We start from the raw sequence: 15,788 nt of genomic DNA on the forward strand, positions 1-15,788 counted from the left end.
AAGGTACAGCTCTTACAGAAGCATGCAAATACATATATAAAAATGTATGTACAAAGATGATCAGTTGTCATACCTGGGAACAATTAAGGATGTATCAGGAAAAGCATGAAGAAGTAAACTGTGGTTTATTTACCACATGAAGTACCATTAACATTTCAGTGCAATAAAGTACACACACATGCATCAAATGGGGACATTTCAAAAATAGTATTGGGTGGGCTGTAGAAATGTAAGAATCCTGGCTCCTCTCCCAGAAGACCTTGGCTTGATTCCCAGTACCCACATGGTAGCTCACAACCACCTGGAACTCCAGTTTCCGGGGATCCAGCACCCTCTCCTGACCTCCTGGGACAATGTACAAATGTGGTGCAAAGACATACATGTATGCAAAACAGACATACACATATAAAAATAGCACTGAGTGAAAAAATAGTACTTAGTGAGAAAGAAAACCACACATAAGAGTAAATCACTTATGTAAAATACTAAAATACTATCATTTTCTTTATGTACACACTATAAAAATTCAAAGCACACATGATAGTGTACAACATACATACCAATTTAAACTTGATGGTCACACGTGAAGAGTTCTGACACAAACTTGGTAAGAGTTTAATGCGCATTAAACCTAGGTGCCTAAGTGTCACTCTGAAAAATTTCTGAGTAAAATACTTTGTATATCAGCATGTTAAAATTGAAAGGAGCAAACTGAAAACTTCATGTATGTTCAAGAACAAATAGTAAGCTCTAAGGAGAAGGGACTTAACACTGACTCCTAGGTCAGTGTAGCTTGGCAAGTTAGAAATCAATAAATATTTTCCAAGTAGTTGAACGAACAAAGGAAATAAAGATAGATGGTCAAATAAGACGGGGGAAGAAAACTTGCTTTTAAAAATGGGCACGGTCAGCCTTTTCCCAGTCATTCTGAATAGAGCAGAAGGATAATTGGATATTGCAATCTAGAGAGGAGGTATCCTTAGGGAAACTGCAAAAATCTGGCTAGTGTGTGTACACACATTATACTACACACACTATACTACCTGTTACTCTAAGTTTAAGGACCATTCAAATAAAATACCCATAGTTCTGGAAACCATCTCATTATTTATATTAAGTGACACAATCTTTCTAAACTATTTGTAAAAGTTTACTGAATTAACTTATGTTATTTTCAATAAAGTAAAATTTGATTAAAGTCTATCCACCTGCAATATCATAATGGGCTATTTACTGATAGATATTTCATCTATAAACACTCCTTAAAATAACCTGAATCTTGAGAATAGTTCTAGAGTTTTTTAAAAATGCTAAATTTAGGGTTATTTATTATATATAATCTTTCTTTCTGAGCATTGGTGCATGTATGTATGTATGTAGAAAATACCGTCTTATCTGTCAACACAAGGGTTAGTTCTAAATACACACAGAAAAAGGAAATTCAGAAGTATATGCATATCTTCACCTTGCAAAAGATTTGCAACCAGAACAAGCTTCTAAATAATAACTCACATGGGCAATGCCATATAAGGACAACATGAATTGCCTGGCCCTTGAGTGACACCTCAATTGCTGCTAGTTTTGAGAAAGTATTCTGCACAGAACCAGGCTATTTGATGGTAACTATTTCTACAATCTTTGGAAAAGACAATTATACATGAACCTTGATTTTTAACTTAAAAAACAGATTAAACCTGCTCATACAAAAATAGAACTAATCAAATTACAACAATTTCAACCAAAGCCTACTGAAAAATTACTCATAAAACATAAAACAGGATTTTCTCAACAGACAATATGGATGCTGCAATTATTTTTTAGGTATCTAAAAAATATTGAGCATACCTAATTTTAAAATCCTCAAAGTCGAAATGCTCCAAAATCTGAAATGTTTTAAAGTTTCCAATACTGGGATTGTAGGGTAGAGATGATCAACTAGTAAAGTCTATGCAGATATTCCCAGATCAAAAACCCCAAGCTCCAAAACACTTATGGCCCTAAACATTTCAGATAAGGGATACCTAATCTGGTAACAGAAACTTACTTAGCTGATACTGAATATGTTCTTTTCCTCATTAGGAAAATCAAGGGAGGAGACACAGAAAGCAACTTTGATGATATGAGGAGAGTGCATGACATGTGAATGGTTCTCAGAATAGGGCAGGAACTAATCTGAGGGAGACCCAAAGCTTTGTTAGCTAAGGTGTGCATGGTTTTGAAAAGCTTCCAAGGTGATTGTCGTACATCCCTTTCTGAGAGATGATCACTGCGAATTAAAACCCCCAACACAGAACGCTTCTAGAAGGAAGAAATGGCTTAATAAATAGTGTGTGCAAATTTAAAATAAAAAGCCAATTTATGGCCTTACTTTGTATCACGCTAAGGCAATTATAAGTGGAATACAAAGTAAGCTGTAAAGCTGTAAATAAAGAGACCAAAAACATTAAAAAGCATAGATGACTAGATCATCTGTGGATGACTAATTAATTAATAATGATAGAAATCTCTATAGAGAAATGTCCATGTCATAGCCTGGCTGAGTGGTCACTGCAGTGCCACTGAGCTCTGTCTGGGTTTGCAGATGAAGACTTGGTGAGCTGCTTAGGTGGTGGGAACAATGGGCACAGATCTGGAAATGAGATATGAGATTTGTCCTAAATTCCCACTTTGTCTCTTATTTCCTTCATGTTTACAAGCAACTGAATGGAACTCCATGTAAAACTGTATTCGTGTGCGTTTCATCGTGCACCATAGCACTGTATTGTGGTGTGTAAGTGGCAGCTATATTTACCTGAGGGAATGCAAACTCATCAGCTTTCATTCCCCAGACACTGTCTTTGCTAAGACAATGTTTTTCCTTGTCATTTTACTCTACCTAAGTACCATGGTAATCGCCAAGTCTTTATATATTTGTGTGTTGCATGTGTGCAGGGGTTGGGGGTCAAAATTATGTAGGCCCAGAGATCTCCTTTCAAAAAAAAAAGAGGGAAAATTGAATGGGATAATAGGTAGATTCCTGTGAACTTACTCACACTAATATTAATAATAGTGAGTAATAGAGTGAATACTTGTGAGCTATTATTTACAATTTACATTGGTATAGATTCTTATATATTGATATAAGTTAGTTATATTGAATATGCTCCTATTTCTTTTTACAATATTTGTACACCTATACAAAGTTATTTTGTCAGATTGTATGCATGCATGTCTCTCTACCTCTCTTTAAGACATTGTGTATGTTGATATACTTCTAGGATATATTCATCATATTGCATTATATATTTCTACCTTTGATCAAGATACTTATACACTGTTTACACTTTGAGGTCATTAAAGACTGTTTAATATTCTGATATAAAGTCTTAGTCATTAAGTTATATAGATATTAAATATTATAGGCCAATAGTCATTCATGCTTGTCATAGTCAGACTAATTAGGTTCTTTAGATACATAGAAACTGTATTCCGCATAGATAGGTAATCTTCAACCACTTCAAAGAATTGTAGAAATGGCATTTTTAAATGACTTAGGGTTCTGTTGACGTGAGACACAATTGCTCCGGGCAGCACCGATCTATTATTGAGAGAATGTTAAGCACCAAAGACATTCCACTGGGAGCTTGTTTTCTTCTTGGCACAACTGGCCTTTGGGCAAGGAACTGCCCATGCCTTGACCACTGACAAAGTGCACGATGTCTGGACTGGACAAGCAGGATACAAGAAGAAAGACTGCCACACCTTGCCAAGACAGGGTAAGATGGTTTTAAAAAATTTTCCTGCCTCTAAAAATGGTCTGTTAGTTACCCTAGGCCTTAGCCAAAGTTGGTTGCTTCAACATTGCAAATGAGACTTTGGGTGATTGCCCAGGTAGCCAGTTATCTCTGTCATCTACTGCACATTTTGGAAACTGCTTGATAGTACTTCCTGCCTACTCAAGTAATATCTCCCTTCTCAGGCCTTCGATGGGGTTGAAGATTAGATAGTCGTAGTTACCTTCCTCTTATGATCTAGCCAAGCCACTACCAATACAAGACTTAGACTTCTTAGGATAGAATGTTTATTAAAACATTTAACATACGCTCCTTGCTTAATATTGTTTATGCTGGCTGTAATTCTAATTTTATAGTTGATATCTGTTCTTATTGTATATAGTTTTGTATTGGGTTTGGAATTCTCTTATTTAGACAAAAGGGGGAGGTGATGGGGAATCTCCTTTACCCAATGGCCTTTGGGAGGCTGGACCAGGTTGGAGGCGTGACTTTTGGGTTCCCAAAAAGCCCCTGGCCCGCCCAATTCTCTCTCTTCTTCCTACGCTCTCCTTCAGGTTGGACCCCGGCTCCTGTTCCGTGAGTTTTCCCCATTAGTAAAGAAAGGCCTTAGAACACAGTATATTGGAGTCAGTTTGGGATTATTTGACTCGCGTCACCCCTCTTTTATGCGTTCAGCTTCAATATTTAGTAGAGGCTGGCCTTGAACTTGTGATCTTACTGTTTAGTTAGGTCAGAATTTTACAGGTATGTATTGTTATACCTGACTATTTTTTTAAAAAACAGAAACATATTTTAAAGGGGGGATATCCATACTACAAGAGACAGTTAAGTACTTATGACTCAAAATTAACAGATGCTAATGTTTTGGTCTTAAAATTCTCACTGGGCATGTTGGTGTATGCCTGTAGTCCCAGACATTTAGCATACTGAGGCAAGAGATTGCAAATTCAGGGTCAGCTTAGGCTTTACAGTGAGTTCAGGGCCAGCTGGGGTGATGCACTGAGACCTTGTCTAAATATAGAAGGTAGCGATAATAATAATAATAATTCTCTAATGCCTATACACAAGATTCAAAGTTAGATATATTAAAGCTTACCTCACAGTATCCGTCAAAGTCTTTCTAAAGTTAATACATTATCTTTTCAATGTATATTTTTGTATTTTTATAACACTTACATGCATAAGATACACTTTGTTTTAAAAGTTTACATGTGTTATAAATACTATTTTACCATTTTATTATTTTAAATTCTATAGTTTCTTTATTATTATTATTATTATTATTATTATTATTATTTTATGTGCATTGGTGTTTTACTTGCATGTATGTCTGTGTGAGGGTGTCAGATCCTCTGGAACTGGAGTTACAGACAGGTGTGAGCTGCCATGTGGGCTCTGGGAATTGAACCTGGGTCCTCTGGAAGAGCAGGCAGTGTTCTTAACCATTGAGCCATCTCTCCAGCCCCTATTTTTTTTTTATCATTTTATAACTTTCCCCCACTATGGTTATGATTATCTATGTGTTTAACACAGATGAAGTGTTTTAGGATACATTTCCCCTACCAATGGACACTTAGGTGGTTTCCAGTTTTTCTGTCAGTAGGAGCCATGGTGAAGTGAAGAGAAGCTTTCTGTTCACCCAGGGTCCTTGCATGGAGGTTCCTTAGAGTTGACATCTACAAGCAGCAATGCTTGGCTGTAAGACTACACAGGTCATCAGTATGTCCCAGCTCTGATAATTAATTTTCCAAAGCAATTTTACTACTTGTACACTAAATCTTACAAGTGGGAGGAAATGAGCTCCTAGATGCCCACATCCTTGCTAACACCTACTGTTTGTCAATCAGATAGGTATAAGACGGTATCTCCTTGTGGCTTCAGTGCACACTTTCCTGATCACTAGGGCAATGGAGCATCATCTTCCATAACACTTCCCACATGTAGGCTTTCTTGAGTAAATGGTCTGCTCACAGTTGTACCTTCCTCTCCTCCCTAGTTGCTTAACTTCCTAGCTCAATTATTATCAGAGAGGCTTTCATCCAGCAACTGATGGAAATAGATGCTGAGACCCAAAGGCAAACATCAGGCAGACCTTAGGAAATCCTATGGAAGATAGGGAGGAAGAACTATGGGAGTCAGAGGAGCTAAGGACATCATAAGAAAACTCACAGAATCAACTAACCTGAGCTCATGGAGACTCACAAGACTGAACCAACAACCAGAGAGCTTGCATGGGACTGACCTAGGCTCCTTGCACATATGTTACAGTTGTGTAACTGTCTTCTTGCAGGACTCCTAACAGAGGGAGACTGTCTCTGACCTGTTACCTGCTCTCAGGACCCTTTCCTCCTACGGGGTTGCCTACTCCAGCCTTAATAGGAGAGGAGGTGCCTAGCCTTACTGCAACTTGATAAGCCATGGTTAGGAGGCCTGTCCTTTTCTGAAGAGAATGGAGAAAGAGTGGAGGTGAGACTGTGGGGAAGAACTGGAAAGAGAGGAGGAAGGGAAACTGTGATCGGGCTGGGAAAAATTGATTAATTGATAATAAAAATTGTTGAAGTAGTTCTTTATATATTCTGAATACTAATCTTTTCTTGTTCAAATGGTTACAAATAACTTCCACATGCATGTACTTATACTTAGGTCAATTACTTCTTCTGTCAGGCAACTGTAGCAAGGAAAAACCCAACTCATCAATAAATCTAGGTAGTCACTAGTCTTTTAATATCATTTCTCAAGGGTTCTACACTTTGTAGGTGAAATCATATTTTTGATAGCTTAGTCGTTTACTTATAAATAGTACAGAGGTGTCAAACGAGGGGACCCTGAGGACATAAAAATAGAAATGTTTTCTGAGTGATAAACTACAAAACCCAAATGCTCACGCATGATATGTAAGAACACATTTAAGAAACACTCTCTTAGATCAGGCCTTCTGATTAAATATATTAATATGTCACATGCTAATTAAAGAAAAGAATTAGTACTGTGCTAAGGAATGAAAGAAAATGAAGGGGAAGATGTGCTGGGGAAAGTCAGTTGTGCCTATTTCCTATTTGCACAGTCCAGGGTATTAGTGTTGGCCAATGGATATGGAGTCAGATCTATGACCTCATTGATATGACCATGGGGAGAATCTTGGGGAGGAGGAATCCAACTTAGAGCTTAATAACATTACAGTAAATAATGAACAGAGAGGCTGCATAACAGACAGGCTAGAGACTGCCTGAGTTCATATGTCTGCTCCACCATTCACGAATTGCCTTGGACAAGCTCTTCCTCCTCCCAAAACAAACAAACAAACAAAACATGAGTAATGGCAGTACCTCACTTAGAGAGTTGTTAAAAAGGTTGAATGAGTTAATAAATGTACCCAGAAAGCAGAAACTAATACATATGTTACCCAAATAGCCAAATGCTAGGGAAAAGGCAGAAATACACACAGAGCAATGACCAAGAGCTGAGGGTAAACACGAGATCTAGAGAAGTATACAATGAAAGCTGCTCTGGGCCAACTCTGGAAGAAACCGACAAAAGGAACCGAATTGTAGCTTACATTCCTAACAGCGGTGACTGGGATGGGAAAGCAGATCTATTCTGCGTTATTCTAGCCAGACCATCCTCTGAAACTCAGCAAGCAGACAAAGAACATGAGGGCATCTGGAAAGGTGCCAGAGGACACATTAGTATATATCTGTGGAATCTGGGTGGCTGAACTAGTCAGCACGCTGCAATGGAAAATGGTGTCAAGGCACCTTCTCTAAAACTCTGCCTCAATGACAGGAACGCGAGTGAGAGTAGCAATCCTAATCCCCTTGCTGTTACTTGTGTTATTCTTTTGGAGGCAGGGTCTCTCTATGTAGCCCAGACTGGCCTCCAACACACTACTCTACTGACCGAGTCTCCCAAGTTCAGGGACTACAAGCGCACATCACCATGGCCAGTCTGTGCTCTCTTTTCAAACATTGCCCAACAGGAAATTTCTAGATCAAAAGTTCTTTATGCCTTCAGCTGATACTGTTGGCATAGGTGTTACAGACAGTTCCTCTGCACCAGTTCCTTCCTCTGTTTCCTTCCTGCCCTTTCTGGTGCCCTATGAATGGAGACTTTCTTAGCAGCGGGACACTCCCTTCTGCTGTTTTCCTTTCCTGTACTGAGAGCACCTCTTTCTCTTCCTCAGTTCAGTTTTGTCTCTGTGTCTCTACTTTCTGTTTTAAGCCTCTTTTCTCATAATTGCATGCCCTCTTCTTTTCCACACCCCCTCTCCATCTGCCAGAAGCAGAAATGCTCATCTGGATGGGGAAATTCAGTCTGTACTCAGAAGAAAAACACCATTTCCTCTATATCCTTTAAACAAACACATTCAGTTGGCTGCAAAGGGAACTGATAGGTTTGCATGCATGCTCATATTCAGTTCCCCTTTGTGGCCAGTGAGGCTTGAAAAACACAGGACACATGGGGTCAGCTCTTGTGGGTAACGATTACAAGGTTCCAAGTAGCTGTGGCAATTAGAGAGCAAAGACTAAGTAAACATATGTGAGTATCCTGGTCCAATGATTTGAGATTTATAATCCTCAAAGCAGTGAAACCTTGAGTGATGGTGACAAGGACAGCCTAGTACGGTGGAAGCTCCTCCACCCTTCTGGAATGATTGTCTTTCCATCGATTTACCCACTCCCAGGGTTGAACAAACTACTAGAAGCTAGGATAAAAGCAGGAATAGGCTTTTCTCCGAGTTTTACTGCAAAGCCAGATTAATGTTCTGGAAGCAAAAGAAAGAGAAGGCTATTAATGCTGGATAAAAATTACAAAGGAAATGGCACATTTAATGTAGCTTTCAATATGAGGAGGAACCAAAGCAGTGCGACAGCTCCAAGACCTGCCTGGGACATGGCAGGTCCTTTATGAAGCACAATCTTCTTTGCTCTGAGGAATGTTGCCGAGGAAACCGTGGACTCAAAGGTACACACATCTTATTAAACCCTAAGGAAGGAGCTAGCTTACTCTACATGGAGGAAAAAACATAAAAGTCTAGTGAGCACATCAAATCTGAAAGCATATTAAGAGGAATGTGGTAGATGAGAATGAAAAGAATGTATCAAAAACAATTTCTAAAAAGGCGATAATGGATATAATATATCCCTTTAGGAAAAACTGAGTTCGTGGAGCGATTTTACTTGCCAGTTCTTTAGTCTGTCGGGTGGGCGGAGGGAATAGTGTAGTTATGTGATAGCCCCAGGCAGGATGGGAAGTGGCAGGAAAACTGAAGATTTGGTGGCAAACCACATTTTCTCAGGGCTAAAACAACATGTGTGCCCCTGATGCAGAGAAATGAATGGCGAGGAAGGATCAGGCCAGCTGATAGGCTAGAGGAGGAAGTGAGGCCAGCTGAGGATAAAGGGCATCTTTTCTAATACTTTCTTCAGAAAGTAAAATCTACTTTAAAATATATTTACTAATTATTTTCATTATAAGAATTTTAGTATTATCTGACTTTTCAAACTATATTCATCAGTTGCCATAATTTTATTTTAAAAGTTAAATACCAGAAGATGGCCACAAAACCATCCCATGATAAAATGTTAGATTTTCTTTTCCTTTTCTTTGGGGGAGGGAGGTCTCATTTGTAGCTGACAGCCTGGACTCACAGAGATCCATCAAGCTCTGCCTCCTGGGTGTTTGTGTCATCACACCATCCCATCAGACTTTAGCCTCCAGGATAATTAGAGTCTGAATATTTCACAGAGGCAACTCTTATGATAGTCATTAGAGCAAGACAAAACAAAAGCAAACCAAAGAACCCTTAAATGATCTAGCCTATTCATGGCTTTCATCATAAGGACAGAAAGGATTGTTTTAAAATTATTTTGATTTTATCAAATTTAAAGTGGTTTTAATCCACTAGAATAATGACATTTATAGATTTGTTAGGGCTTAAGAGGACGAACCCCACATTTTTCTATTTGCTTAGTTTCCAGCTGGAAATGACTGCAATGTAAGCAGGTCCAGTTTGCGCTAGCAGAGGGTTTGACACTGGTGATACACTGCCCTCTGGCGGCCAAGCTTTAAAGAAGCACACAGCTTAGAGAGCTGCCCTGTTTAAAATTTAATGCAAGTTTTTCTCTTCAATTGTTTTCTACTAGGTATTTATTTCTGGACATGCGGAAATGAAGAACATTTGTTATTTCCAAGCATCAATGCTTTAGTTTTATGAAAGCATCACATTTCAGGTTGCTTTTCCCTGAAAGAAAAGGCAAGAAGAAAATATTAGAAATAGTGCCATGAATAGAGCTGTTTAAAAGATTTAGAAAAAAAGACTTGCTTGGAATGATGACTTGAAATTATTATTTCAACTCTAACCTATTTCCACACATCAAAAGTTACCACAATGCAAGTGCCAACAGAAGAGACCCCTAGTTTAATAGGAATCATCAATGATTGCTAACACCTACTGGGTAAAGGGATAGCATTAAATTCAGAATCTCAAAGCATGACCCTCAGATTACATGGAAAGTTGGCAACGGGTACATAAGTAAGAACTGGTTTTGGCCAAAGGAGATACCTATTCGGCCACCTTATCAAAAGCAATAACCACAAAGCAGACTCCATGTTGTGCGTCTGTGTTTTTTGTTTTGTTATTTCTCACACATGCACACATACCCACCACTGTTTTGGTTTTGACTTTTTGAGAGAGAGACAGACAGACAGACACAAAGAGAGGGAGAACATAAAGTTGGGTGGATAGGAAGAATTTTGGGGAGGGGAAAATATGATAAAAATATATGGTATGAAATGTCTTTTAAATAAATAAATAAGAACAATGCAGATTCTGTGAGTGCGATCCTATTTGATGTGAGTCAGGATAAAGTAGCATTTAATATTTGAGGTCAAATCAAGACCTTATATTAGTTGTGTTACCATAGATAATAAGTTTGTCCTCTATGAGCCTGTATCTACCATATAGAAAGTAGAAGAAATAATGGCATTCATCGCCAGAATATCCTAAAACTTCTATGTATTAATATGCATAATTATAAAAATGTAGTTAAGGGATTGTCATTTATTATCAAATTCTCCTTTTCTGACCCTCACTCCCAGGACAGTGTCTCATTATATAGCATTGTTTGCCCTGGAACTTTCTATGTAAAGCCAGTTGGCCTCGAAGTCACAGAGATCCACTTGCTTCTGTCTCCTGAGTGCTGCGATTAAAGACCTGTGCCACCATGCCTGGCTATAAACAATTTTTCTAAGAGCAGTTTATGTAAAACATATTACTTCAATATTTGGGGCTTTCAGTGTGAGAAACTAAATACAGACACTAACAGGTACAGGAAGGAAGACCTCATAACTAGTTCTCCCTCATCTTCCCTTGAAACCCTTCCCTGCTTTCCTTGAATAAAAGACAGGAAGTGACATGGAACACAGCCTTGATCTCAGAACAGTTTTATCTAGAAATTCAAAAGAAGTAGCGAGTAATAAAATGGCCAGGAAACCGTGTTCTTGGAAAGAAGCAGTGGAGAACTCTGGCCGCTGATACGTGACTAATTACCTTCATTTCTCTGCATTCCCAGCTGCTGTTTTGTGGTGTAATGTGTGCGTGTGTTTCTGTCACATTACCTTTAGAACCTTGTCACACGCTTCAGGAAAGCAAGTTTCCACTTGGGAGGCAGAGGCAGGCGGATCTCTGTGAGTTCGAGACCAGCCTGGTCTACAAGAGCTAGTTCCAGGACAGGCTCCAAAACCACAGAGAAACCCTGTCTCGAAAAACCAAAAAAAAAAAAAAAAAAAAAAAAAAAAAAAAAAAAAAAAAAAAAAGGAAAGCAAGTTTCATTGAACACTACAAAGATAGCACAGGCATGGCAGTAACAGAGTTGCAGGTCCATTTCCATCTTTACCTTTGGCTGTCCAAGAACCCACAGAAAAGAATGGTTGCTTCTGAAACATGACTCACATTTGGCTGATTTAAAGAAGCCAAAAGTTCAAACTCTTTCCCTCAAGAGTTTATTCCATTACTAAGATTTCTGCCCTCCCCTAAACCTGCAAATTACGTGTTTGCATCCCAGCTGCCACCTCTGAGGTGACTCCAATTGTGTGACGAGTGCTAAGGAGGATGCTATAATGTATCTGTGCAGTGCTAAGGAGGATGCTATAATGTATCTGTGCAGTGCATTTCTGAAAGGTAATGTTTAGCTGTAGACTTGGGCCTATATGAAAAGCCAAGAGGCAAAGGTGAAGGCTAGCGAATCCTGGATTACCAGATTCACTGTTTGTCATTAGGACTTCTCAAGCTTCACAACTCTCTTCTGTTGCCTGTGGTGCTGGGATTGAAACCAAGGGCATCCGTGATATTTAGAAATGGCTAAATTTTGATTAGAATTTTCTACTGTTTTTTAGTAGTTACTGAGACAAATATGCTGCTTGGTAAGAAATCAGGTCTGAAAAGTAAGAAGAGCACCCTTTTGGGGCACTAATAAACAATGTTTAACAGACACTTAGAAACTGCTTTTGCTAGAAGGCCGGGGAGAAGGCTCAGGTGGTTAAAAGTGCTAGATGCAAACATAAAGACATGAGTTTGATATCCAGAACCCCTCCTCCAAAAAAAAAGTCCGGGTATGGTGGAGTGCTTTTAATTCTGGGCTGGGAAGGCAGAGTCAGGATCCTTGTGGCCAGCCAGTCTAGCCTCATTGGTCAATGAGAGAGCCTGTCTTCAATGGAGGTGGATGGTGTTTCTGAGGCTAGAATCTGCATGTGTCCTTTGCCTTTCACATGCATACATGCACCTGCATACACTCGAACTCGTGTACACACCTATACATGGAAAAAAGAAAAAAGTCCTGATCTTCCTAAAAATCATTACCTTCTCATTTAGGCCCCCATATAAGTCTGGCACCTCTGCCTTCATTTTACATCTATCCCTTCTACCTTCCCTTACTTGTTATGTTTTAATCACCCAAAGAATGCCTATGAAAAAAATCCACAATAACTAACTTATTCCATTGCCCTTCAAGGCCAAGGACACAAAGACAAGACTAAAGGAGGCCTCTTGGTATCGGCTTTTTACCATTTCCTGCTCTAGACACCTAAAAGGTGCCTAAAGTTCTGCAGTCATTATCCTAAACCAGCAGTCCACTGGAGTCTACCCCCCAGATTAGGACAATTCTCCACAACAAGGATTACAGTATGAGCAACCATCTCCTGAGAACCACCCTGTCCCCTCCAACTTCTACAGCCCACCTTGCTGAGCCAGAACTGAGTTAACAATTTGTTGATCACAAGGTGATTCACACAAAGTACTGGCTACACCTTGACAAAGGCAGACAATTATGCATAGCTCTTGACTTCTTGCCTCAATTTGTCCTCTACTTAAAACCCATAGCTGGCCTGGAGGTGGTGGCGCACGCCTTTAATCCCAGCACTCGGGAGGCAGAGGCAGGCGAATTTCTGTGAGTTCGAGGCTAGCCTGGTCTACAAGAGCTAGTTTCAGGACAGGCTCCAAAGCTACAGAGAAACCTGTCTCGAAAAAAACCAAAAAAATAAAATAAAATAAAACCCATAGCTGATGTCAGTAACCTGCAGAGCGGCCTGGGGCCACTAGACACTTATCTGTTTCTATTTTCGATGTGTGCATGTGATTAACTCTCCTTTTCCTGCTCTTTGCAATTTTTCATTTGTTTCTTGAATTGGCATATTAGGATGGGTAGCCTACTCTTTTAGAGCTATTGGAGAAGGGGCTTGAACTCTAGGTACAGATGTGTCTCCCATGATTACCACTTCTTGTAATAGACATGAAGGCCTGAGAGCAGTAGAACTGGAAACAGGGCTGTGGCCAGACACCACATCCTGAAGAGAACAGGAGGTTGAGTGAGCCTGAACAAACCACATCTTTGAGTAACAGGATTGCACTTCACTTCTAGAGCTAACTGCCTTGGGCCGAACAATGCACGGCCTTCTTTGAGAGAACTCATGATCTTTAGTATGTAATGTTCTAAATGTGCACGAAATAAGATGTGTTCTTGTCTTGTATATCAGTTTCTCTCTTAATGCCCTGAGCTTCTGTGTGGTCAGATGGACAATTTAAAAGGCCAGTTACAGCCAGATTAGATACTAGCATGAAGAGGTAAAAATAACTTCCCATTTGAAACACCTAAGTTCAAATATGACTAAGTTATCTCACGTCCTCTGGCTTTTGGCTTTGATGGGTACTGGTACATGTGACCTTGAGCACCCTCCTGCTCCCCAAGTTCACATAGTCACAGCTCACCATGGGTTGCAAAATGAATGAGAACATGGCCATTTTCTGGGCCACTCTTACTGAAGTACTCCAAAGGAATTCTGAAGCCAGATTTGATACATGCACCAAGAAAATTTAGCTCAAGGCAGAACTTAAACTTGGGGAAGATAACATTTCCAAGAGGCAGATCATAAGGATGAGAGCAGAAGACTTTGTTTGGTCAGATGCTAGAAGCAGTAACCACATAAGAACATTTACATGTGGACAAATAAAGCAGAACTTTGAAGAGGTGAATGACGGGGAACACAAAGAACCAAAACAACATCAACAAAAAAACATTAAAAAAACCTCCTTGTAACAAAGGAACACTTTTTATTTCCTAGAGAATTTACAACTTGGCTTAATACTCTTGAACTGTCTCCCTGAGAAGTAACATTTTTGCTAGTGTACTATCACCTGATGTTGATTTTTTTCTACTAGTGGAAATATTTTCTACTTAGAAATTTCCCATCATTTTACCAGTAGTGTCACGCTAGGTGCCTGTCATTCCTCTGAGCCTCGTTTCCCCACTGCTCCTCACACTCTCTGTTCTCTCCTTTCAGTTACAAAGTTTTTCTGGAACCATCTTGATTTACTGTTTCTTCCATTTTCTACTTCACAGAGCATGTGAAGTCTGTATAACACATCACATCTTCGCTGAATTTTAAGAAACTCCAGTTTGTGGTTAGCCATTCTATTTCCTTGACCTCCACATGCCACTAGAAGCGTGGCAGAAACTCCAATAACTATCCGCATGAACCGCACTGTTCAAGAAAAATACAGAACACTAAAATACAAAGCAGTCAAGAATGTAACAATGGCCACTTTTTAAGGTGTTGTCCATCTTGGGGAATTCAAGGGGCCTGCTGGATATGCAAAAGTCCCTGAGTTCTATCCCTATTACTGCCAAAAGAGAAACAGCTTTTATAAAGGCAGGGAGGGGCTGGCTTTGCAGGAGGAGAAAGCTATGTGCCCATCCCTCCTTCCCTTGCTGGCAGTTACCTTTGCCTCTTTTGCCTTTTGTTACTCTAAATGCTGAAGCAAAGTATAGCAAAATGATGAAGATGGTAATTGCCAAACAATTTATAGATCCCGAACTTCTGGTGACTTTCAGATAACATCAGAATGTGTAGCCCTTCTTGTTCTTTTAATTCTCTGCATCAATCAACATAAAGCATACAAATCGCTGTGAAGGTTAACTTGTAGAAAACTAGTATGTTTGTAAATAGCCCTAGAAGGTTAAGGTTGATTATCATGTTTTTGCCAGAAGGGGAAGGGAAATGGGCACAGAGCTTCCTGCCCATTGTACCACTACACAAACCAGACTTACCCTCCCTATAAAAGCCCTTTCTTGTAACTCAGTTCTCTAAGGTAGAGCATTGCTAATGATAGCCCTCTCTAGCTTCTCAGGATCAATCTTGGAATAAACCTCATTTTTCAACTTCTGCATACTGGATGAATGGTAAGCAGATGGGGTGGAACTGGGTCTGGAAACAAGAAGTGGCAAAACTGGGCTAGGGATGTAGGTAGCTCAGTGGTGCAGTGCTGAATGTACATAGCTCTTAGACATAGCTCGGCTATGTGCATTTACTCTTCACTTAGTGGGTCGCTCACAGACTGACTAAACAGCCTTGTGTGTAAGCTTAATTTCATAGTTTGTTATGACTATTAACTTGTTCTGAAACACATTTGCTACTTCCAAGGATCCCCAAATCCATCATCAAATGCTCTAACTGATGTACTCA

General features: G+C 39.5%; 1 protein-coding gene across 13 annotated transcripts in view; it reads right to left on the minus strand.

Annotated features, from left to right (window-relative positions):
* Cask (calcium/calmodulin dependent serine protein kinase) overlaps positions 1–15,788 on the minus strand; it is a 352,639-nt gene that overhangs the window by 133,912 nt on the left and 202,939 nt on the right. The gene's annotated exons all lie outside the window — the stretch shown is intronic.

Source organism: Chionomys nivalis, chromosome X, assembly GCF_950005125.1.
Source record: "Chionomys nivalis chromosome X, mChiNiv1.1, whole genome shotgun sequence".
Taxonomy (NCBI): Eukaryota; Metazoa; Chordata; class Mammalia; order Rodentia; family Cricetidae; genus Chionomys; species Chionomys nivalis.